Genomic DNA, 25804 nt, shown 5'->3' on the forward strand with positions numbered 1-25804 from the left:
TACCAGGAACAAAGCGATAAATATTTGTTTAAATTAGATTAATTATATTGTAAAAGTTTCATTTGGACAATTATGCCCACAGAATCTAATTGATAGATTTTCACAGCATTGCTTTTGATAATAAAGGTATTTGTATGTGCTTATTTATGATTTTTCTATTTATTTCCTTTTCCTATTTTGTCCCGATAAGGATCAACTAAGAGATACTGAAGCCACAAGAAAGGATAAGTATAACCTAAGATAATTTTAGTTAATTTTTACGACAAAAAGGCACCCTGAGATTTTTTATTAATTGTTTAGGTATGATTTGCGTCAATTCAATAATTAATTAAATAAATACTCAATTAAAATAAAAGTAATAGAAAGCAGATCATAACAATACATATACAGGCAGTTTGGTGAAGAATGGGCCATAGCTTAACCTTAGATTCTTGAGCTTAAAATAGGTAGATTTAAGCTATTTTACCTTAGTACGAAAGTCGCTAATGACCGAAATACAGGGTGTCAAAGTTAAACTTTTATTTTATTTATTCTTGAATATTTCGTGACAGGCATGGGATAACAACACGAAATTTTGGTAAGCGGGGGTTATTTCGGACGAGAAATCTAAATTCCCCAAAAATGATGTATTACTCAGAGGGCGCCACATACGTATTTCAGCGCTCATTTAATACGTTCAATTTTTTTATCACACACTCTACATACTTTTGTAATCAACATTTTTATTCTCTGATTATTTTTACTTAAAAAAGGTATACTATATTCATCTCGCTAAACTTAACCGTTTTCCAGATAAACCCATTTTAAATCTACGAGGCACTATAATTTTTTGCATAATATCATTGAAGTATACACGAAAAATAAATTGTGGTAGGGGAGCAAAGTATGCTAAATGTGCAGTTACTCGAGCGCTGTAGGGACCTATTGGATTGTGATTATTAGGTCCTAAAACCAAATAAAGTTAAGCAAAATTTTTCATTTTAGTGGGGACTTTCCATTTTTTAATTTAATTTTCCATTTCCAACAATGTTTTTTCCGATTAAACCGCCATCTATCCATAATTCGAAAAAATGTGTCGAATAAAAGTTGCTCATTTTTACGTAAAGAATCCAAATCTGCAATAAAAATTTGGAGCTCCTATTTAAGATTTTAAATTAACCCCCCACTCCACCTCCTTGAGGGCTCGTGTTTAGTACCATTCGATAGATTTTTCAAAAATATGGAATAAGCGTATTTTGCAATTTTTCGATCTGCTGTTTATTTTACGCAATATCGCGGGATATGTATTTAAAACTTTAAATTTATCCCCCACCCCTCTCCGTAAGGGGTCATTCGATAGATTTTTAAAAATATTGAAAAGCAGTTTTTAGTTTTTCGATCTGACGTTCATTTTGCGAAATATTCGCTTTTTTTTTGTGACACTTTTTGACTCGCCCATTTCCTTACGCCCCTCTTAAATTGTCATTTTTTTGAAATATACACTCTTTTGTATGTTCTCCGGCCAAGGTAAAACAGTATATGTGAAAAAAATCGATTTTTGAATTTGCCGCCGAAACTGGGTAATTTTTTCCGCTCTTTCTTATGCAATTTTTAGTTTATTTCTATCTCATTTAGTTTTCAAAATGTGACATTGGTAAAACAGTATATGAGTACGTGTACTTGCGTCTCTGCTATGGTAAAACAGTATATTCAACAAACTCTACAAAGGCAGAATAGTATACATCATCATACACTGCTTATCCCTGGTACTATGTTATATCTATTTTTTGAAACTCTACTGGTAAAACAGGACATATGTGGTATATGCTGTTATACGGTAACGTATTTCGTAAAAACGGTGTCCCAATTCCAATGGTAAAATAGAATAACATTTCATATACTCTTTTACCATAGTATGACCAATGGGAATTTTTATCTCCCCCGACGGTATATACGTATAAAGTCTTTTATATACTCTTTGGGTATACTGGAAAAATGGTAAAAGATTATATGTCATTTTACAAGCACATTTGAAAAAACATACATATTTGCTGTTATAATAATTATTATAATAACATGCTTTTTTATATTCCAAATTTCACTTTTCTAACTTTTTAAATGACAAAACGGCACAACAAAAGAACAAAAAGTCATTTATCTCAAAACTAACTTTTTTCACATATACTGTTTTACCTTTGCAGGCAAGTGTACTTAACTTACCTTATCTTCATCTGACAATTTCGAGTAGGTATTTTTAAGGATAGATTTTTTTCGGGCCCCCTTAACGAACTCCCCAGTGTTAAGAGCAAATATTATGGTAGAGGTACATCTGCAAGGTACCAGGTTTCTCCCCATATGATAACCTGACGCGCTCGAGTAACTGCAAAAATCCCCGCTTGGGCGCCCCTAAACCATAATAATTGTGCCAGTTCTTATATGTATCCTCCTTCAACACCTTTATCCTTTAATATTTTGATTAATTGGTGATGTTGTACTCAATCAAAGGCCTTCTCATAGTCAATAAATACAGCAAAGACGTCTTTCCTTTCGGCATTTCTGCAATAATACATTTAGTGCAAAAAATGCGTCCCGGGTTCTCAGTCCATTTCTGAAGCCAAATTGTGTTTTTCTGGTATGAGCACATTGTGTAAATGTTAGGATGTAGAGTCTAAAGCACGAATCATATTATCATGCCCGCACCGTTCTGGCACGTGGCGTAGTCTCCGAATAACCTGATTTTACAAAGAGTTGTCTGATACTATACGCTCCGGACAGTATGAATTGTTCATATTTAAACCCATTAAAATCAATATTTTTCGGAAACGAAACACTACGTGCTGGAACGGATAATATGATTCTTGTTTTATGCTCATAATATTATTGAAGGTTTTTTGTTTAAACAGTTTGTGGGCGACCGGTTTCAGAGTTTACAATTTATACGTCGTCATCAGGCCCTTCAGAAACTGAACAAGTTAAAAAATGATTTAAAGCTATGTTAAAATACAGTTGCCCTAGGTTAAGTTTTAGGTTTAAGTTTAACAATAGGTAATAAGTTACAGAAGGTGTCACAATGGTGTTCCAATAGACCATTACTAATCTGATGTTAACTGTTTTAGTCAGTATATGATATATAAAGTATTAATAATGACATTATTGGTACTTACATATCAGTACAAGAAATATACAGTGTACAATGTGGTGTTAGATTGTAACATGGAGCCCAAGTGTCTTCCTCGATTTCAAACTCCCATAAGTATCCTAATATGTAATTTAGTTGCCTAGGTATTCTGATTTTTCTCTGACTAATTTAAAGTGTGTGTGTGAGAGGTCCAAAGTTGGTTATTTTAGTGCAATGCAATAAAACACAAAAAATATATGACGAAAAAACAAAGTTGGTTCTTGACTGCACTGACGAAAAAAAGACTAACAACACATATATATCACGATGTAAAAATAACTACAATCTGCAGTGCCAATTGTGCAATTAAAAGGCAAAATCCTTTTAATGAAATCCAGGAAAAATTATTAAATTTATTCAGTCAGATCATTTTTTAAAAAAGACAATTGGCATTTGATAGAGGGTACCTTGTGCAATTTCTATGTTTTATGAGTTTGATATCACAGAACAGTTTGAGCAATTTTTAGATTTTACAAAATTTACAATGGTAGGGGAGCAAAGTATGCTAAATATGCAGTCACTCGAGCGCTTTGGAGACCTATTGGGTTGTGAAGAGTAGGTCCTAAAACCAAAAAAAGTTAAGTAACATTTTTCATTTTAGTGGGCGCTTGCCATTTTTTAATTTAATTTTCCATTTCCAACAATTGTTTTTTCCGATTAAAGCGCCATCTATGCATAATTAGAATAAATGTTTCGAATAAAAGTTACTTATTTTTTTGTAAGGAATCCAAATCTGCAATAAAAAACGGGGGCTCCTATTTAAGATTTTAAAGTAACCCCCCCACCTCCGTGTGGGGTCGTGTTTGGTGCAATTCGATAGATTTTATAAAAATATTAAATAAGTGTATTTTACAGTTTTTCGGTCTGATGGTTATTTCGCGAAATATCGCGGGATTCGTATTTAAAATATTAAATTTACCCCCACCCCTCTTCGTGGGAAGTCGTGTTTAGTATCATTCGATAGATTTTTAAAAAATATTGAGCACATATTTTTTAGTTTTTGGATCTATCATTCATTTCGCGAAATATTCGCTTTTTTCTTGTGAAACTTTGGGACTCGCCAATTTCCTTACGCCCGGCTCAAATCTTCAGATTTTTGAAATATACACTCTTTTGCATGTACTTAACTTACCTTAACTTAATCTGACAATTTCGAGTTTTCTTAAGGATAGATTTTTTTTTCGGGTCCCCTTAACGAACTCCCCTGTGTTAAGAGCCAATATATGGTAGAGGTACATCTGCAGGGTACCAGGTTTCTCCCCATATGATAATCTGACGCGCTCGAGTAACTGCAAAAATCCCCGCTTGGGCTCCCCTACCACAATATGTGATGTCTGTACAACTAAAAGTCATTTAATGTTGTTATTTGTATTTTGATGTTTTCTAAGTTTGTTTAAATTGCGTTGGATTTTTGGGGATTGGTATAATATAAACTCAGATATTATCCATTCTTTCGGAATTTCCCGGTATAGTAAATTTCGTTGAATAATCCTACTACATAGTATATCAGTATATCAATGTGGTTCTCTTTTGTAAAATGTTAAAATTATTGTAACTATTTCAATGATCTACGAAATCGAGACACAATCTAAATAAAAAAACTCAATATTTATTCCTTTTAAATGCCGCAGCTCCAATTACTAACAAAAAGAAAAACACGGTAAAGTTTTTTGTACCCATTTTCACATTAAAACCAATTATCAAACACTTTAGGTATTTATACGTACTCAAAACCAATAAAGCAAAAACTCCATAAAGTTCTAAATTTCAAATTTAATCATTCGCAAAAGCCAGCAGAAAATTCCACTTTACATCATCAACGTCACTTTTCCTTTTAAAGATGATTTGGATTGAAGAGATTCATGTCCCCTGTCTCAAGCTTTTGATAAAGGACTTGAAGTTCTTTTTAAAGGTTCAAAACCGTTTTCACGTCTGAAATGTCAACTTAAGATCGCTTTACTTTCCGTACCCTATTTAGACAAAATTCTTTTTATAGCCCGATGGTCTAAATAACACCTTAATCGCAAATAAAAAATTCTCTAGATGAAATCGTATCAAAAATTCATTATTGTGATGAAAGATTAATTTTGGGACGGACCTATTGGACGTAAAAATGATTTATTATAGTGGTGTCTCATAAACTCATAACTAATGCACCATACGATAATTGGAGAAATCACGCAGTAAAATGGATTGATTGACACAAATATGCCGTATTAAAATGTTTATTTTAAAGAAAGTACCCGCTGCTAAAGATAATAGGCTATAGAAAGAAGCAAAACAAGTACCTTGTGTGTGACAGTGACAGTAGGGATCTCTAATAAAAATCTAAATTTAAAATTTTGTTAGTAAACTTTTGCGATTAAATTTCCAATTCACGAATCTGCACATTTTACTTTAAAAATTCTTAACTTTTATTATAATAAGACTAAAAGCTTGAAACAGGTACCATTGTCTTTAGAAAGGTGAGTAACATTATATTCTACCGGGTATCCCAAAAGAATGGCTCTCGGTCATATCTCAGGAACCGTTTATAGTACAGCTTTGAGAAAAAAATATTTTTAACAAAAGTTGTCTCGGGAAAAGCCTGGAAATTATTTTCTTAATTGTAGGTCCACCACCAGAGGGCGTAATTGAATATCAAATATTAGGAAATAAAAATTTTACAAAATTTGCCTAATGAAAGGGCACTGGAAATTGCATCATCATATTATTCATAAAATTCTGCTTCTGCGCATATTTGATGTCACAAGTTTAAGTCTACCTTTGCAAATAAGAGGTGGGGATGAGTGGGAACCTTCTTACGAAAAAATGACTGTAAGTCCGGTTCTGCTAAATCGAATTTAGCTTACTTGGTCTTGTTGAAAACAGCTCTTTTTCTTTAATGTAAATGTCTTATTTTCGCAATAGCTTAAAAAGTAATATGCCAGCTAGGAGGCGGTATTTAATTATTTTCAGAAATCTAATTTTCTTTGGAAAATATTAAATACAATTATACATTTTTAATCCTTTATTACAAAATTAGACCAAATTAGCAACAGAATACCGAAAACTGCATGTTGATACCTTTTTTCTATCTCGAGATATCTTAAGAAATTTGTAAATTTTAAACATAACTGTCACTGGTAAACGAAGTTACGGAAAAGAAGTGTGCTATGGAAAAATCAGATAAACGTTTTGCAGATGTAAACGTATATAATTAATTAAAATACCATAAGACAAACAGCACTACAAAATATAACAAAGAAATAAAAGCAACAACTTACTTAGTAACTGCCTAAATGTTCAAAATGTTGCCCATCATTTTCGATGCAAGCATTTACTCTTTCAAGAGTAGATTGAGCAGCAAAATATATAACTGTTTTGGACTTTTATTTATGGGGACGGATTAAAGACCTTGTTTGTGCCGCTAGGCCCACTACTCGGGAAAACATGATCTAGAGAATACAAAACGCCATTCAAAGCATTGTGAGAGCAGAAATTGAGACTGCTGTTCAATCTGCTCTTGAAAGAGTAATGCTTGCACCGAAAATGATGGGCAACAATTTGAACACTTAGGTCGTCACTAAGTAAGTAATTAATTGCTTTTATTTCTTTGTTATATTTTATGGCGTTGTTTGTCTTATTGTTGTTTTAATTAATTATAATGTACATTTGCATCTGGAAAATGTTTCTTTGTTTTTCCCATAGCACACTGCTTTTCTTTAACTTCGTTTACCGGTGGCATTAACAGTTGATTAAAATTTACACCTTTCTTAAGATATCTCGAGGTAGAAAAAAGGTATGGACATGCGGTTTTCAGCATTATGTTGCTAATTTGGTCTAATTTTGTAATACGGGATTAAAAATGTATACCTGCATTAAATATTCTCCAAAGAAAACTATATTTCCAAAAATAATTAAATAACGCCTACTAGCTGACATATTATTCATTAGGCTATTTCGAAAATACGACTCTTACATTGAAGAAAAAGAGCTGTTTTCAACCAGAAAAAGTATGCAAAATTCGATTTAGCAAAACCGGACTTACAGCCATTTTTCATAAGAAGGTTCCCACTCACCCCCACCTGATATTTGCAAAGGTAGACTTAAACTTATCAAATCAAATATGCGCAGAATTTTATAAAGAATACGATGACCGGATTTACAGTGCGCTTTCATTAGGTAAATTTTGTAAAATTTAGATTTTTTAATTTTTGATATTCAATTACTCCCTCTGGCGGTGGACCTACAATTATGAAAATATAATATAATTTCCAGGCTTTTTTTCTCAAAGCTGTATTATAAACGGTTCCTGAAATATGGCCGAGACCCATTCTTATTGGGACACCCGGTACAATGTTTAGAAAAATATATTAAAATGGAACAGAGTTGTAGAGAGCTAAAAGCAAGAAAACGTGGTTTTATTTTTTTTTATTTTTATAGTAAAATTGCGGTTTTGACAATATTCCCCCACCTAAAACTTATAATAATTTTCATTTTCAACACCGTCAAAAAGATAATGTAAGAACAAAATTGGCCATTTACCACCCATGGTCAGTATCTCGAAAACAAACCGTCATTTTGGGGATTTCTATTGTCGGTATTAAAAATTGCACTAATTTTTTTTGCTATAAAACGTTTTGATCTAAAACGTTCCAGAAAACTTCTATGTACTCTATATTTTAACATAAACGTGATTAAAGAGTTAAATTTCAAATTTCGCCACTTACCTTTTGCGATTAAACTTTGAAATGGAGAAATCTGCACCTTTCACTTAAAAACTTCATAACCTTTATCAGAATAAGACTGAAAGCTTGAAACAGGTACCGTTGTCTTCAGAAATGCTAGATATATACTGTCAAAACTTCAGGAAAAAATATTAAAACTAAACAGAGTTGTAGCGAGGTAAGCGCAAAAAACGTGATTTTATTTTTTTTTATTTTTAGGGTAAAATTGCGATTTTGACAATGGTCCCCCACACATAAAATTCAAAATATTTTTCATTTTCATTTTCAACACCGTCAAAAATATAATGTAAGACCAAAATTGGCCATTTACCTCTCCGTGGTCAGTATCTCGAGAAATAAAGAGTTTTTTGGGGGTGTGCCGCTCGTCTATATTATAACATAAACCTTTTTCCTGCAGTGGATCTTTTCTAGCACAGTAACTTAACGGGAAATACGGCGATACCGTGTAATTTTCAGGGTCAACAATTGCATGCAAATTTGGATTTAGGTTCTACTTACCCTCCACTTCAAAGTTGAACATATACCGTTGACAGCTTTCACTTGGGGGTGACAGTCACCCCTTCTCGGGAGTGAGAAAATATACGTTTAAAATAAACGTAGGAAAAATGTCAGGAAATGGATAAACTGACTAATTCTAAGCAACTTTCGTTCTATGGAGGTGTTTTATGTAAGTCGATACTTTTCGGGTTATTTTCGGTTGAAAATGTTTACTTTTCGACAAAAAAAAACACGTATTCAGGCGGTTTTTCGCAAAAAACTCAAAAAGTAAATATTTCATCGAAAAAAGTATTTTTAGCAAAATTGTAACATAGAAAAAAACGAAAGAGTTGTATATTCGTGAAGTCTATAGATCCGGCAAAAGCAAAGTTGTAGCTCATGAAAAATACGTTTTTAATCATCGAATCCCAAATCGAATATTTCAACGTGAAATAACCAAAAATGGACCTCTTTCGGGAAAAAACCGTTTAAACTTTTTTAAAGTATTTAAAAAAAGCTTTATTTAAATTGTTTATAAAAGATTCTATCGCGAGTTACGCTCAAAATAAAGTTGGCCCCGTTTTTTTTTTGGTAAAAAAATCGTGATAATCTACCCCTGTTTAGCACCCCAACTGAAATTAATCGTTACCGCTTTACAAACAATTTACTTATCTATTTTTTATATGATCTGTAAATTTTACCGGTTTAAAGTGCTTATTTTTGAAAGGGTTATAGTTGAAAGGTTTTAGTTTTTTCTTCTTCAGTGTCATTTTTCCTAGGACGCTGACAACCGATTGTATGATCGTTATTATACCTACTGCTACAAGTAATAGTGATCTCAGGTACCTCTTTTACCTCGTCTATGTTTGCCTTCGATTTTCGTTTTCGCGTTTTTTTATATTTGCGTTTTGTTGACGGTGTCAACAACTTCACGTGCTCGTTTTTCTGAAATTTATAAAATGTTTATTATTCTTATGTGCCTCTATTTTTCTAATGCCTAGAAAATTCGATAAGGCGCGTAGCATGGCTGGTGTAACAGTATGTTAAAATAATTTAAATCATGATAACAACATTTCATTTAATCTGACAAGAAATATGTATTAACCATCTAGTTATTTATATAAGAAACTAATCATTCAGACGCGAAAAAAATATATAATTAATTGAATAAATAATAAACTTTTTCATCGATTTGAATGGACCTTGTAGCTAACTGTTTAGAAATATTTTCCTGCTAAGAATTTATTATTGAATTATGTTGACTAAAGGGACTTTTCTGATTAATTAAAAGACGAGGAAACTTTAATACACTTTTCTCTAACAACTTAAAAAGTAAACTTTTGGTTCTCTAACTTTTGTTTAAGACAGTTAAAAACAAACAAATAAAAGTTTATAAATGGTAAACTTTTGACATGCTTTATCCATATGTTATAATAAAATATATTCACCAAAAGTAAAATGCATACAGGGTGGGGCATTAGTGTGACAAATTCTAATTACTCGTTTATCGTAAGAGATACGAAAAAAGTTATTTAGGTAAAAGTTGAGGCATGGATACAGCCATAACGTAAAAATATTTTCAAATATACAGGGTCACCCGTTTTTACTGGGTAATACAAAATTTTGTTTCTTTAAATTGAACACCCTGTATATTTTTGCATTTTTGGATTCTCCTTGATGTCTTCTTTCTTAAAATATAGGATTTTGTAATATTATACGAGGTAGTTTAAAAGAATTACGTTTTTTTGTTTGTAGTGATTAAACATCAAAATTTTTGTTAACATTCAAACAATTTTTATATAGTCTACTATTGTGAAACAATATTAACATAAATATTTAATTTTAGTATACAGGGTTCGTCGAAACTAGGAATGAGTATTTTCTGAGGTTTCTGAAATAGAACACCCTGTATTTTAGTATTGTAATGAAAATATATGTTACTGTACTTTTTTATTTCTTAAGTATGCTCTATACCTATCTGCTTAATTTTGTGAGTTATTCGTGATTCTTTAAGCCAAACATTAATTGCAACCAAAATTACGTGAAATTTTATTTGGTGGCCTTAAAAATATTCAATCGCAAATAATTTTCCAAAAAAAATCAATAGTAGTCTATATTGATCCTTAATTTATTAATATTGGATAAGATAACAAAATACCTACGTAGTTAAGATTGTTAGTGCGTAAAATATTAATAAACACCTACAATATTATACCTAGTTGGCTATGACGATCAATTTGCTTAAAAATTTGACTTATAATTATATTATAAGTCAGTATATAAGAATAATTATATTATTTTAATATTTTTATAGTTCCAGTTGTTCTGTTACCATTACTAGTATGAATTTTTCTAATGAGGAACTGATAATATGTCTTTTGTGCTAGGAGAGTATAACAAAATGTGCTACTAGCAATAAGGATCGTTCATTAGCAATTCTCTGAAAGACGACAATCAACAAGAGAACCTTTGGACATCTGGAAAATGTTTCTTTGTTTTTTCTATGGCACACTACTGTTCCTTCGCTTCGTTTACCGGTGAGAGTAATAGTTATGTTTATAAATTTATACGTTTCGTAAGATATCTCGAGATAGAAAATAGATATCGACATGCGGTTTTCGCTATGCTGTTGCTAATTTGGTCTAATTTTGTAATACATTATTAAAAATGCATACTTGTATTTAATACTTTCCAAGAAAACTAGAGTTCTGAATAAATAGATAACGCCTCCTAGCTGGCATATTATTAAGCAAACTGGTTCGAAATTGTAACTCTTACATTGAAGAAATAGAGCTGTTTTCAACAGGGCCAAGTTTGAAAAATTGGATTTAGCAGAACCGGACTGCGCATTGGATATGCGCAGAATTTTATGAAGAACGCTTTGATCGGATTTTCATTATGAAAATTTTGTAAAATTTAGATTTTTTAATTTTTGATATTCAATTACGCCCTCTAGCGGTGGACCTACAATTATGAAAATAATTTCCACGCTTTTCCCGAGGTAACTTTTGTTATAAAATTTTTTTTTCAAAGCTGTACTACAACCAATTCCTGAGATATGGCCGAGAGCCATTCTTACTGGGACACCCAGTACATTATACGATACGAGAATTGTGGTATTCGTTGGAAATAATGTTATAGAGACCCGTTGAAAAACCAGAATTGATATTTTACTCATAATATTTGTAAGTTACAGATTCGAAGATAGTAAGTATTCTTGTTCCGCACTGTTATTATAATAGGTACGGGATATAGCCTTGTATTTTGTAAGGAAATTTATACCTAATACGTTTAATTTGTAGCAGTTGAATAGTGTTCGATAGTCAGCAAAATAAACATCAGTCGCCGCACCTGAGATGTAGTTAGAGGTGACAGCATGTGAAAGTCATATAAAAAGTTTTGTCTTAATTGTTCAGTTGAGATGGCATTTGACGTTACGTCTATCCCAAATTTTGTTATTCTAAATTCTGGGGGCGAGGGTCAATAATAGTGTAACTTTAAAATTTCGACTGAATTGCTATAACACACAAACTACCAACAATACGGAAAATCTAATTAAACATAAAATATAGTAAATTAATTTATCTACAATTTTGTTTCCATTGCTTTTTATCGTCAAGTGACCAACAAAAAAGATATAAACAAAAATATGTAAAAAAATTTTAACAAGTTTCCTTTTGGAGGCTATAACTTTTTTTCAGTTCATTTTAAAATAAAATAACATTATAGCAATTTTGTAGAGGGTTTTTCAGTGAACAATTTTCACTATAAAGTTGTTTAATTCTATTTATTTATATAGGTTTTACAGCCCTCCAAACGACCAGATTCTCGAATGCTCATAGGGATACCATAAAAAAAAGTTAGGCTTACTTTTCTATCTATACGTATTTTTTATTCATACAATTTATTATGATTTAAACATTCCTTGCTATTATTAATCTGTTTTTGACCTTTCTCCCCACTATAAAACTTATAACCCTAAGCATATATAGAAAAGGCCCAAGAAGTGGTTTGCTGGTTCAGAAGAAGAATGACGCAACCGCAAAATACAAAAGTCTTAACAAGAGCAAATAACGAATTTTTGATATCAAAATCATAAAGTATGATCAAAATTAGCCATTCATCACACCGTGGTCAGGATCTCGAGATACAAGCGTTTTTGGGGTGTGCCGCTTGCCTATGAAGTAACATAACTTTTTTCCTATTGCATATTTTTACTTAAAATTTTCCCGAAAACTTCTTCATGAATTGTGTTTTATTGCTGTATTGGTTAAAATTATAAACTAAAAAATTTGTCACTCAACTTTTTTAAGTAAACATGAAACTAACGAAATATGATGACAAAATGTTTAAAAACTAACAACTCCTTTTTTTAATGTGTTTAAACAGTTTGGACAAATTCCATTGTTATTTACATACTTCAGAGATGACACAGTAAAAATTTCAAAAGGAAATATTTACAGCGACCAAAGATACAGCGGAATGGGACGTTTCGATGCCGCCGGTTCATGGCCGGCCGTTTCGATGCCGCCGGTTCATCGCCAGTCCATTTCATCGCCGTCATATCTCGCATTTCCTAGAATTCCTAATTAATGCTATAAATAACTAATAATGTAACTGTCGAAAATTCGGAAATATATCAGATAGCGATTAATTGACTGGCGATGAATCGGCCGGCATCGGCATCGAACTGGCGGCATCGAACTGGCGGCATCGAAACGGACCCAGATACAGCGAGGTAAATTTGAAAAATCATCAAAACTGATTTTCGGCATTTTTGTATAAAATTTGATTTTTGAACATGTTCCACCAAATTTAGATAAAAATAAACTTCATATTCGGATTCAGCGACCTCGAAAACATAAAAATTGACTGATATATCGATAGAAAAGTTTTTTTTTTATTGTATTCCTATGAGAATTCGAGAATCTCGTCAAGATTGGAGCGCTGTAAAACCTAGATAATAAATAAAATTAAACAACTTTATAGTGAAAATTATTCATTGAAAAATCCTCTACAAAATCGCTATGATGTTATTTTATTGTGAAACGAACGGAGAAAAAGTTATAACCTCGAAAAGGAAACTTCTTACAAAATTTTCTCATATTTTTGTGTATAACTTTTTTGTTGGTCACTTGACTATAAAAGGTAATAGACATAAAATTGTAGAAAATTTAATTTACTACATTTTATGTATAATGAAATTTTTTGTAGGATTGCTAGTTTAGGAGATACAGCGAGAAAGCCCTTTGCACCACTTTTTCCAAAATGGCGGCCGGGGGACAAGGGTGGCGACCCCAAAAACTTGAACTTAAGCTTCTACTGAACCCCCCTACACATTAAAAAAATAAAATTGACTCCTCTAAGAAATGCAACCTAAATGTAACATTTTAATGGACTAGTCGTGATTTATAAATACGGATAAAATCTAGGTATCTAGGTCATTACTGAATCAGGTTACTACGATCATTATAGTGTGACCAACATCAATTCAGTCGAATTCGGGACTAGGCTGAAAAAAATACCTGAAATCCGGGACTTTTCAAAAAAAAATCGGGCCATTTTTATTTAATATATAACCTTAATATATTCTTATTATTTTTTTTTAATAATTTACGATTTTTCTGTACACAATGTTAATTTTGATGGGATTAAGCCACAATTGGTCGTAGTGATAATTACACTTTTGTTAGTTTCTGACGTTTTGACTTCCAATCCGGATGTCGTTCTCAAGAAAGGAAAAATTAGAAAACCAACTGATGATGGATTTCTATGTAAATATAACCTTAGGTTAATATAAAAATTTAATTATTTCAGAGGACGATAATTTAAATACAGAAACGAAAAAAAGTCTACAGTTTGAGTTTTCGTAGAACTATCATACCACGATATAAATTACATACGTTTTGGATGTGGTATTAGTATTTACACTCTAGAAATTGTCGACTTTTTTTCGTGCCACCAACTCAATTTGATGTGAATTCTTAGAAGAATAACGTATTTAAAATTTCAAAATAGAATTTTACCAAAACGTTGAAAATTCGGATGACTCTGAAGCCTGGTCCGGGACGCCGGGACACGACTTCGTAAATCGGGCCATGTCCCGGATTTTTCGGGCTAGTTGGTCACACTACATTAATAACCATAAAACGTTCGATACAGTAAAGCACGACATGCTGATGGAGATATTAACCAATATTGGAATAAACACCTCTGATTTAAAAATTATTAGCAATCTTTACTGTAATCAAACATATCGTTTATCTGATCACAGGCAGGAGAATCCGACGATTTCAGAATCCCTCCCCGGGGGTACGACAGGGATGTATACTATCAGCACTGCTGTTCAATATATTACCTCTGAGGAAATCTTTCAATAAGTAGTAGATAATGTTAAAACCGGAATTCGAATTAACGATGAATGTATCAAAAACATAAGAAACGTAGACGATACGATGGTATTTACTGAAGTCAGATAGTTGATATAAGTCAGATATAAAATATGGACTTGCACTAAACATTATGAAAACAGAATGTATGATGTTCTCTAAGAAAGAAAGGCAATTTGGACGAATCAGTGTGAACGGTCAGCAAATAGAAAGAGTAAAACCATACATAAAAATTAGGACCATTCCCTTAGAATTAAAATGTAGGATAGAGAAAGCAAGATCTGTTTTTCAAAAAATTGCGAAGCTATTCAAATTAATGTGATTTATGATTTATAATTTGGAGAAAAATGGCCAATATTATTAGAGAGGCGGCTATTGAAATACTTGGGAAAACGCCAGAAAAGAAGTTTGAGGATAAAGAGACTTGGTGATGGTCAAATGAAGTACAAGGAAAAATAAAAGAGATGGGAAAATTATATAAAAAGTGGCAAAAACCAGATCGGACATAGATCTTCAAAACTATATGGTAGCCAAAAAGAGAGCGAAAGTAGCAGTAGCAAAAGCTAAAGCAGAAGCGTATTCAAAGCTATACGATCAACTTGATACCAGGGAAGGCGAAGCAAAGATATATAAAATAGCCAAATAGAGAGCAAAGAAAGCAAGAGATATTAATCAGATTAGATGTATCCGAGATGAAAATAATAAAATACTAAAAAGACTAAGTTTTCACCCTAATGGCATATAAAACAACATAATGATATTCTACATCCCACCAGAATGAAAACAATGGGAACCTTCTCTGGTTATACCTCTGAGGCTTCTACAATTTGCAAGCCATACGGATGCTGAGACTAAGGAAAATGAGGGAATTCTACAATTTACAATTCACGTCCCATCTGCTCAGGGTAAAGTTCCAACGAGAATGATTCCCTTCGTACTCCAATCAGAGTAAATGTAAATCAAAAATGAATAACCGTATTCAATTTCTTTGCAAAACGAAAATACAGCCGAACCATATTCTAGTCCAATCAGAGAGTGCAGCAAGCACCTCTACCGGTTTCGAAACTTATTAGTCTCTCATCAGGAGGCACATATGCTGCTCTCCCTGATCCAACCAAAACAAACTCCAGCGTGCAGTCCCGGAGTTCAACGAACGAAATGGCATAGATGCCGTAGCGGCAACTGCTAGCAAAAAGACTAAGTTTTCACTCTAATGGCATATAAAACAACATAATGCTATTCTACATCCTACCAGAATGAAAAAAATGGGAACCTTCTCTGGTTACACCGACGAGGCTTCTACAATTTGCAAGCTATACGGATGCTGAGACTAAGGAAGATGAGGGAATTCTACAATTTACAATTCACGTCCCATCTACTCAGCAAGGTAAATTTCCAACGAAAATAGTTCCCTACGTACTCCAATCGGAGTAAATGTAAATCAAAAATGAATAACCATTTTCAATTTCGTTGCAAAACGAAAATAGAGCCGAACCATATTCTCGTCCAATCAGAGAGTGCAGCAAGCACCTCTACCGGTATAGAAACTTATTAGTCTCTCATCAGGAGGCACATATGCTGCTCTCCCTGATCCAACCAAAACAAACCCCAGCGTGCAGTCCCGGATTGCAACGAACTAAGTCCCTTAGTCTCAGCATCCATATGGCTTGCAAATTGTAGAAGCCTCGGAGGTGTAACCAGAAAAGTTTACCATTGTTTTCATTCTGGTGGGATGTAGAATAGCATTATGTTGTTTTATATGCCATTAGAGTGAAAATTTAGTCTTTTTGCTAGCAGTTGCCGCTAGGGCATCTATGCCATTTTGTTCGTTGCAATCCGGGACTGCACGCTGGGGTTTGTTTTGGTTGGATCAGGGAGAGCAGCATATGTGCCTCCTGATGAGAGACTAATAAGTTTCGAAACCGGTAGAGGTGCTTGCTGCACTCTCTCATTGGACTAGAATATGGTTCGGCTGTATTTTCGTTTTGCAACGAAATTGAAAATGGTTATTCATTTCTTTTTAATAAAATACTAATTCACGAAAGGGATGTCAAAAGAGATGGAGAAAGTATTTTGACAGTTTATTAAATGAAGAATTTGACAGACAGCCTGTGGAGTTAACGGAGACAGTAACAGCAATAGTTACCAGAATAACAAACGAGGAAGTGGCTCAATCGCTTTAAAAAATAAAGAAACGAAAATCAGTCGGACCAGATGATATTCCTGGGGAAGTAGGGAGAGCATTGGAAGAGACAGGAATAATTTGGCTAGCAGGTCTATTTAATAGAATTATGGAAGTTGGACAAATGCCACACGAATGGAGAAGCAGTATATTAGTACCTGTCTACAAAAACAAGGGAGACATACAACAATGTACAAACTACAAGGCTATAAAACTACTTAGCCACACCATGAAAATATGGGAGAGAATAATTGATAGACAGATACGTGAAGAAACCGAAATACCTGATAATCAATTTGGCTTAATGCATCGCAAATCAACAACAGATGCAATTTTCGTTGTAAGGTAACTGATGGAAAAATACAGGAATAAAGAGACCAACGCTCATGTGATATTCATTGATCTTGAGAAAGCATATGATAGAGTTTCTCGAGACATTTTGTGGTGGGCACTCAATAAGAAAGGAGTCCCTGGCAAATATGTAAAGATTGTGAGAGATATGTATGAGGGAGTAAGGACTAGTGTTAGGACAGGTGTGGGAGAGACTGATAAATTTCAGGTGAAAGTAGGATTGCACCAAGGCTCGGTGCTTAGTCCTTATTTATTCTCATTAGTTTTGGACCAGATAACAGCGAAACTACAGGGTAGAATTCCATGGTGCCTAAAGTATGCTGAGGATGTAGTGTTAATAGGAAATAGTAAAAGAAATTTAAAACAAAAACTGGAACAGTGGAGACAAGCTCTGGAGGAAAAAGGTTTAAAACTTAGTAGGACCACAAAAACAGAGTATTTGGAATGTTCATTTAAAGATGGAGTTACTACAAATAAAATGGTATCTTTGGATAGTGAAATGATAAAGGTGAGAAGAAGAAGACAATTTCTTCTTTAAAAATTTTGACGTGCGATTATTATTTTCCAAGTTAAGGGGGAAAATAGTGGCTAAGTATAATTACCGATTTATATCGTTTAATATTAATTTTACTACATAAATGTACATAAGCAAAAATGGAAAGAATTATATTTTATACAAGTTTAATTTCTATGATCTGTTCTACTACAATCATCATTTAAGGTCTTAGGCCTATGACAAGCCTAACGAGACACAAGCGATTAGCGAACCCTATACACTAACATCATCAGCATCAAGTCATTTTAGATTAAGATTTTAGAAAAAATGAAAGAGATCAAAATTATATAAAATTCTGTAATGTATTGTATTGTAATTTTAAACTTACACTAATATTGACGCCGTAGGGCACACCACCGCCCACCAAAGAAACATGAAACGAAAAACATGAAACGTGAAACGTGAAACATGTTTCATTTAAATAAAACACTGCTAAACAAATCTCAAAGTCCGCCTACCAATGAAACGAGTGTGATTCATGCTCATGAGACATTTTTATTTTCGGAGAGTTTCATAAATGGCCGGACGTATATTTGTTTAGCAGTGTTTTATTTCCATGAAACGTAATTTACGTTTCATGTTTCTTTGATGTGCGGTCTGCCTAAAGGTTAACAAAATTTGGGGTAGCTAGCCACGAAAGGTCAAATGCCATCCCGACTAGACTATTAAGACACAATTTTTATATGACTTTCAAATGCTGTCACCTCTAACTTCTAACGCCCATTTTGCTTACTATCGAACATTATTCAAATGTTACAAATAAAATTTATTTTTTATAATATTCCTACAAAAATACAACAACTCTACCTCCAGTACTATTACTCTATGATATTGGTATATGAAATTATTATTGTATTAATGTTTCATTGATAAATACATTTTTTAATTGAATATTATCTTATATCACCCAAAAACTAAAAAAATTTAATTTTAAATGCCATCCCGACTAGACTATTAAGACAAAATTTTTATGTGATTTTCAAATGTTGTCACCTCTCACTTCTGATGCCCATTTTGCTTACTATCGAACATTATATCAACAAATAAAATTTATCCCCAACCGTCATTAAGGCATTCATTATTGTACTCATTTGCCCTCATTTGCGGCAATAAAGTAACACTTTATTGTACTAAAAGAAGAATTTTACTTTACCTGCCGCGATTAATCGGATTGAATGTAAGTGGTCGATGACAGTAATCGATTATTTATTTGAGTTAACTTACAATTTATTTACTTTAATTATTAAAATTATTGTACAAAATTTACGTTATTGTTAATTAAATTTATGTCAAAAATTGAAATTCTGTAGTATTTTCTAATTATATTCATGTAAAATAAATCAAAACTTTACCGATTTAGTAATTATTCAATATTGATAACTATCGATTAAAAATAGAAAGCGGCCATCATGCAAAAGTCATCTATCATCACTGTCATGAAATTCTTATAACGTCCAAAATTTTAAAAATTCTTTGATTGTAAATTGTAAGTGTAAAAACCAATATCAAATTGTTGGCGATATAATTTTGTATGCACCACGTCAGTAAAGATTCTTTATCGAACTCGTCTCTTTCGCCTCGCTCGCTAGGCTCGCTCGGCTTATAATATCAGGCTCGTTCGATAAAGATTAACTTTACTGACTTGGTACATAAATAACTATTATTTGGTATAATATTCCTACAAAAATACAACGCTACCTCCCGTACTATTACTCTATGTTATTGGTATATGAAATTAGTATTTTATTAGTGTTTCATTGATACATTTTTTATTTGAATATTATCTTATCACCCAAAAACTAAATTTTATTTTTGTGATTAAAAATTTGAAATTTTTAAAATAGATTCCCTGTTACCGCTCCTTACCCACAAATTCGTTGCGAATTTGTTCCTTCCTTTTTTTGCAATCTCGAAACGAACAAATACTTTTTTCCTAATGAATCTATTTGAATTTGCATTGTGTCGACAAAGTTCAATACGGATTTTCAATTACGACTGAGTCAACATAATCACTTTTTTCCGCCAGATTAGCTATATTTAACAAAGGAATTGTTTCAATTATGCTCCATGTGCGCTGTTAAACATGGTTTTAAAGCTTTATCTCTCACTTTGGCACCATGAAAATTTGAGTAAAGAACGGTTACTGCTAAATTTTAGATAAATCATTTCTTGCATAAGGGTAAAATAGGGTAAAGTTGACATGCGGATTAATTTATTTCGAATATACATATAAAAATTTTTATTTCATTAGTAGTTCCACAATGACACAAAATCTAGGCATCGGATAAAAAAGTTTATTTGAAGAAAGTGTATTTTTTGTTCTTCTTAATGGCGGTACAGGCTCGTTTTTTAATATTGTATTTACAGAGTAATTTCCACATATTAATATATTTTTCAAATTGGGCTCTGTACCGCCATTCTTTATTATATTACGAATACGTGTGCCAAATACAAATATCTCGAAAAAATACTCAAAATTACAGCCGCAATCTTGGAACGCGTTTTCGCTACCTGTTGATCGCTACTGTTTCACCTTAAAAGATAAATTTTGAAAACAGTTTGGAGCATAAATTTGAACGCTATCAACATATTCGGGGGCTCATTTAATAGATATTTTTAAGTACTTTAACAAATGTTTAATAAGTTTATGTTATAAAATGCATCAATTTCCCGTTATTTCAGCTTGAATACTTAGAGTTTTTTACTCGCCGAAAAAAAATATATTCAATTACCTATAACTCGCTTTTAGTTAACATAAAAAGGTTTTTGTAGTAAGCGGTTTATTTCATTTTTTATTAGCTTCAATTTTGATAATTATAACTTTTTTGTAAAAACTTACACTTTTTGAGTTATTGATGAAAAATTGGTTAAAAACATGCATTTTTTTTCAAGAAAAATTAAAATCTTTGATCTTTAATAACTCAAAAAGTTTTGATTTATTTTAATAACTTTATATAACAAATTTTGCTTAAAATTTGTCCCTCCATCGAAATATGGGGATATTTTTAATAAAATAATTTTACCCAGGAGAAGGGGTGGCATCCAACCCCAGGGTAAAAGCGCAAGTTGGCACCATGTCACCATTGTACCTTGAGATATCCCCTAACCACTCACCAATTTTCATGCAAATCGATGGAGGTTCAACGAAATCGGAGGTAATAGTTCATATCCACCTTCGGTGACTCCACTAGTAAGAAAAAATTCATGGAAAAAAATTTAAAAATAAACCAACAACGGTGGCAAATTTTTGAGGACACCTCAAAATATAATGAATTTTGAGTTGAATTTTAAAATTCAAAAATATTTTATTAGCTCATGAATTATTCGAAGTTACGCTGTCGAGTTTTTTAGTTTTATCAACTTTTGACTTTTTGATTTCACTCCAAAGTCAAAACAATGAAAACTTTGAAAAAAAAAGGGGTGAAAATCAACATATTCATTATTGTTAAACAAAAAATAATTATAAAACAAAAAATACCTCGACAGAGTTACCTCAAGGAATGTCTAGAGAAAATATATACAAAATTCCAGGTAAATCGGTCAAGTAGCTTTTGACTTACAATAATATCTACAGACTTTGAAAATAGCAGTTTTAAGGAAAAAGCGTTTAAAGCATTGTCAACTTTAATTTTCAATTTCTTTTTTGTCTGACAAATCGTAAATTGATGCAAACCGGAATATCTTTTTGATTCGGGGAGTAATTTACAAAAGAAAATTAGAACAGCTGATGACCGTTGTTCACAACGTTCAAGCGCGCTGACGTGAACCTGCTTCAAAGCGAGTCGAAGGTAGGGATATTCAACACTCTCTCCCTACCTTCCTACCTTCGACTCGCTTTGCAGCAAGTTCGCGCCAGCGCGATTGAGCGTAGTGAGAAACGGTCAACATCTGTTTTCATTTTCTTTTGTAAATTACTCCGCAATTCAAAAACATATTCCGGTTTGCATCACTTTACGATTTGACAGACAACAAAGAACAAAAATTAAAGTTGACAATACTTTAAACGTGTTTTTTTCAGAACTGCTTTTTTCAAAGGCTGTAGACATTGCAACTAAAAAACTACTTGATCGATTTACTTGTAATTTTGTATATACATATTTTCACTAGAATTAATCGGTTTAAGTTTTAACTAATCAGCTGTGTTTTAGCGCTTTAAAACTATGTTCAGTCTTGTGAATGGTATTTTTTTGTTTGACACTTTCCTAGTTGGTTTTGTTTGTGTTGTCATCTGTTCTATGAACTTAGCTTAAAACCAGATTCCGATGGTTAAACTGCAAAACCTCGTCAGCTTGTTCCAAGATAAAGTCAGTTTTATGTAACTTTAGAGGAGAGACGGAAAAACATTTTGGCTTCTTTATGTAAGATTCAGTATATTCGTTTTTTGTGTGTAGGGTTCTTTTTAGGTAACGATTCCATTACCATTAAGTAAAATTCAGTAATATGGTTCTTTTTGTCAAAAAGTGACTTACGAGGTTTTGTTGCTTAAAATCTTAAACTATCATTAAACTTACAAGGTTTTTTAACTTAAACTCTTGCTTATGAGGTTTTTGTACATCTCGCTAGTACAAATGAATTTAAATATTGACTTACAAGCTTTCGTAGTATAAAAGATATGTAAAAGTATAAACCAACAAAGTATAAAAGTAATAATGGACCAAAAGTAGACTTACGAGGTTTTGCAGTTTAACCGTCGATTAGTTGTTTTTGTTTTATTTATTTACATCGTTCAATGGACGTGTCTTAAACATATTGAATTCAAAATTGGATAATATACTACCTTTATTGTTGTTTCATAATGAAATGAACAAGAAATAATTTTTAGTGCTGCTGTGCTGGACTTGGCAGAACCGTTGGATGATGATGATAATATATTCCCATCATAAAGAAATAATAAGGTCACGAGAAATATGAATTATGTTGAAAATATTAATCCTCATTACAGTTGAGTCCGCGAATCTTTACCCGTGCGTCATCATTTAAAGCAAACGAAATAAGTCGATGATAAGTCGGAAATTGAAATTTACTATAAGCAACAACAAGTCACTTATTCTCACTTGCTGTTGCGTTTAGTAAATTTCAATTTCCGACTTATCATCGACTTATTTCGTATGCTTAAATGATGACGCACGGGTAAAGATTCGCGAACTCAACTGTACATAGATTTACAATTTCGTGAGCATATACAATAATTATGTATCCCCTCAGTTTCTATTACTTTATAATTAAAACCATTTTAAAAGTAAATATTTTCAAATAAGCGCGCCATTACAATATATTTCTTAAACACGTTCAATATTGAAGCGATGCAAATCCTACGTTGAATAAAATGGCGACCGCTTTGTCAACACGTTGAAGTTTAGCCTAAATTGACATTGACGTTCACCGGAAAAATCTTAAGCAGTTTCAAAGCGCTGACACAGCACACTGGTCTGCTGAACGCACTCATTGTAATATTTATATAGGTGTTATTATAGTACTGGTACTAGTTCATTATTTTCTGGAACTTTGAAGTTTGAACTCTTGACAAAAAAGCATCCATAGAAAAAGTACAGTGTAAATCACGTGAGAAAATGATATATTTCTCCCTCGCTTGATTTGCGCCTTGCGACACTCGCCTCGTGCCTTGGCTCGTGTCAACAAACTTCTACGCTCGTGAGAAATATGTCTTTTTTCTATTCTCATACTATAATATATATTGACATATTAAGCGTAGACTCGGCATACTCACCAAAAAAGCGTAACGCGGAAACAGCATGGAAACAGTCGATCGGTGGTCTATCTATCTCTTTTAACCAAACGATCCCGCGCATGTGACTGACAAAGATGGCTAGACCGCTCAATCCTATGTCGGCGTTACACCTTGATGCATTGAGTGGCATATCCCTAGCCACGTCTATCCTCTTTACATGTCTCTGATAATATATCAATTATAATTTCACTACCTGTATCATAATGAACTTCATTATGGTACAGATTTTCATTACGATACAGATTTTTATCCAATAGAATCGCGATATGGCATTCGCTATGAAGGTGGCACACGCGCAGTGACCAATGGCTAGTCAAATATATACGCTTTAACAATTCTCAATATGTAAACAAACTGACAAACTACTTAATTTGTTTGCGTTACACAATTAATAAATTGGAATTTATATTTTTTTATGAATGATCATAGAAAAAATCGTATGTACAACTTGCATTTAATTATCATTATGAAGCCCGTACCTACTCTATACGAAACTCGCCGCTACGCGTCTCGTTTCGTATCCCTCCTACTCGCTTCATAATGACCATCATTAAAATGCTCGTTGCATAATATGCTATTTTCTCACTTGTACAATATACTACTTTTCATAGGATTTGTAGTTTTGCCGGACTCTTTTATTATATTTTTTCCTTTTACAAAGAGGTCCATCCTGTAGCTAATCTGTCACTTTTTGCCGTTTTCAAAGACTTCTGCCCAGGTCTACCACACTTGTTTAGTCTTAAGGTTTAGCTGTAAAATTAAACAAGGACAAAATATGATTTTGAAAACATAGTTATGAAAAAAAAAAATAAACAAATTCGTTTAGTAATAGTATCAATGTGATTTAAATAAGTACAAGTTAATTACCATAGTTAGTAATTAACTATTGTAAATGGGAAATAGTTAAAGAGTAGTATAACGATTAATAGATTAAGATATAATTCAATTTAAACATGTACAACCTTCTAACTCGAAATCAATACACATAATGTCCGTTCACAGGAGAAACGCCCTAGCCTGGCTGACCTTTCACCGTAATATAAACAGAAATATCTTCCTCAGTTCTAACGTAGTAATAAGGTAGAGGAACCTAATAAATTTCAAAGACACTTGAAACCCTCCGGTAATTAAATTAGGGTACGCCTTTGTTAGCTGAGAGTGTTCGTCGATTTCCTCGGTGCCGTTTATTACAATTGCTTTGGTTATTAGGATAAGTTTGAGATTGAAATCAGATGTCGCTCCTGTGCGGTCGTAACAAGTAGACTTAAATCTTATTGCATATCCAACATTTCGGGGTTAATGAATTTTCTTATGAATGTCATAGAAAGTTTGAAAGATATTGGGAAAACTTTTTTGAAATCATTATTGAGATTATTTTTTTCACGAAATCGATAATGTTTTTAAAAAGGTTGAGATAACAGAAGAAATACTGAAACTCGTAGACAAAAAAGAGAAGTAAGAAATATAGATAAAAACGAATACAAGAGGATCCACGCAATAATCAGGCAGAAGATAAGACACGCGAAAACACAATTTCATAGTAAAGAATGTAATGAAATTGAACAATATGAAAATAAATACGATACTTTTCATCTGCACAAGAAATTAACACGTCATTACACGGGTCATGTTTGTTACGCAAGTACATACCCGTTACCAATTTGTCGCCTTATACTAAAGCGGCTTAAAATTAACCAAATATTATTGTTGTTGTTTATTTGGGTTTATATGACTACGAACACTAAATCCATTCGCCAATTTTACTATTTTTTATCCAAAAACTAATACTAATATTAATCTCTAATAAACAAGTCTACCAATAAATAATTATTTTTGTATATATTTTTTTTTAAATAATTTTTTATGTTATATTGTTTTATGTTTTTTTTCTAAATGATGTTCTCAGAGTTCCACAGCAAAAACTGCAACATTCTTTTTTAGCCCTCTACTTAATTCGAAAACTTTTTACTATGGACTGTCCAAGTTCGTCATTCATTTTTATCTACATATTTTTTTTGTTAGATTTTTTTAAAAATTTTTTTCTATTATTTTTTATATTTTTTGTATATATTTTTTTATATTTTTTTATATTTTTTTTATTTTTTTTATTTTTTTTTTATTTATATTTTTTTCCTTTTCTTTTTTCTTTTAATATATAACAATTTACCAGAAATACTTACTCTATATTTTACAATTACAATTTAAGTTTAATA

The sequence above is a fragment of the Diabrotica virgifera genome, chromosome 4 (assembly GCF_917563875.1).
Source record: "Diabrotica virgifera virgifera chromosome 4, PGI_DIABVI_V3a".
NCBI lineage: Eukaryota > Metazoa > Arthropoda > Insecta > Coleoptera > Chrysomelidae > Diabrotica > Diabrotica virgifera.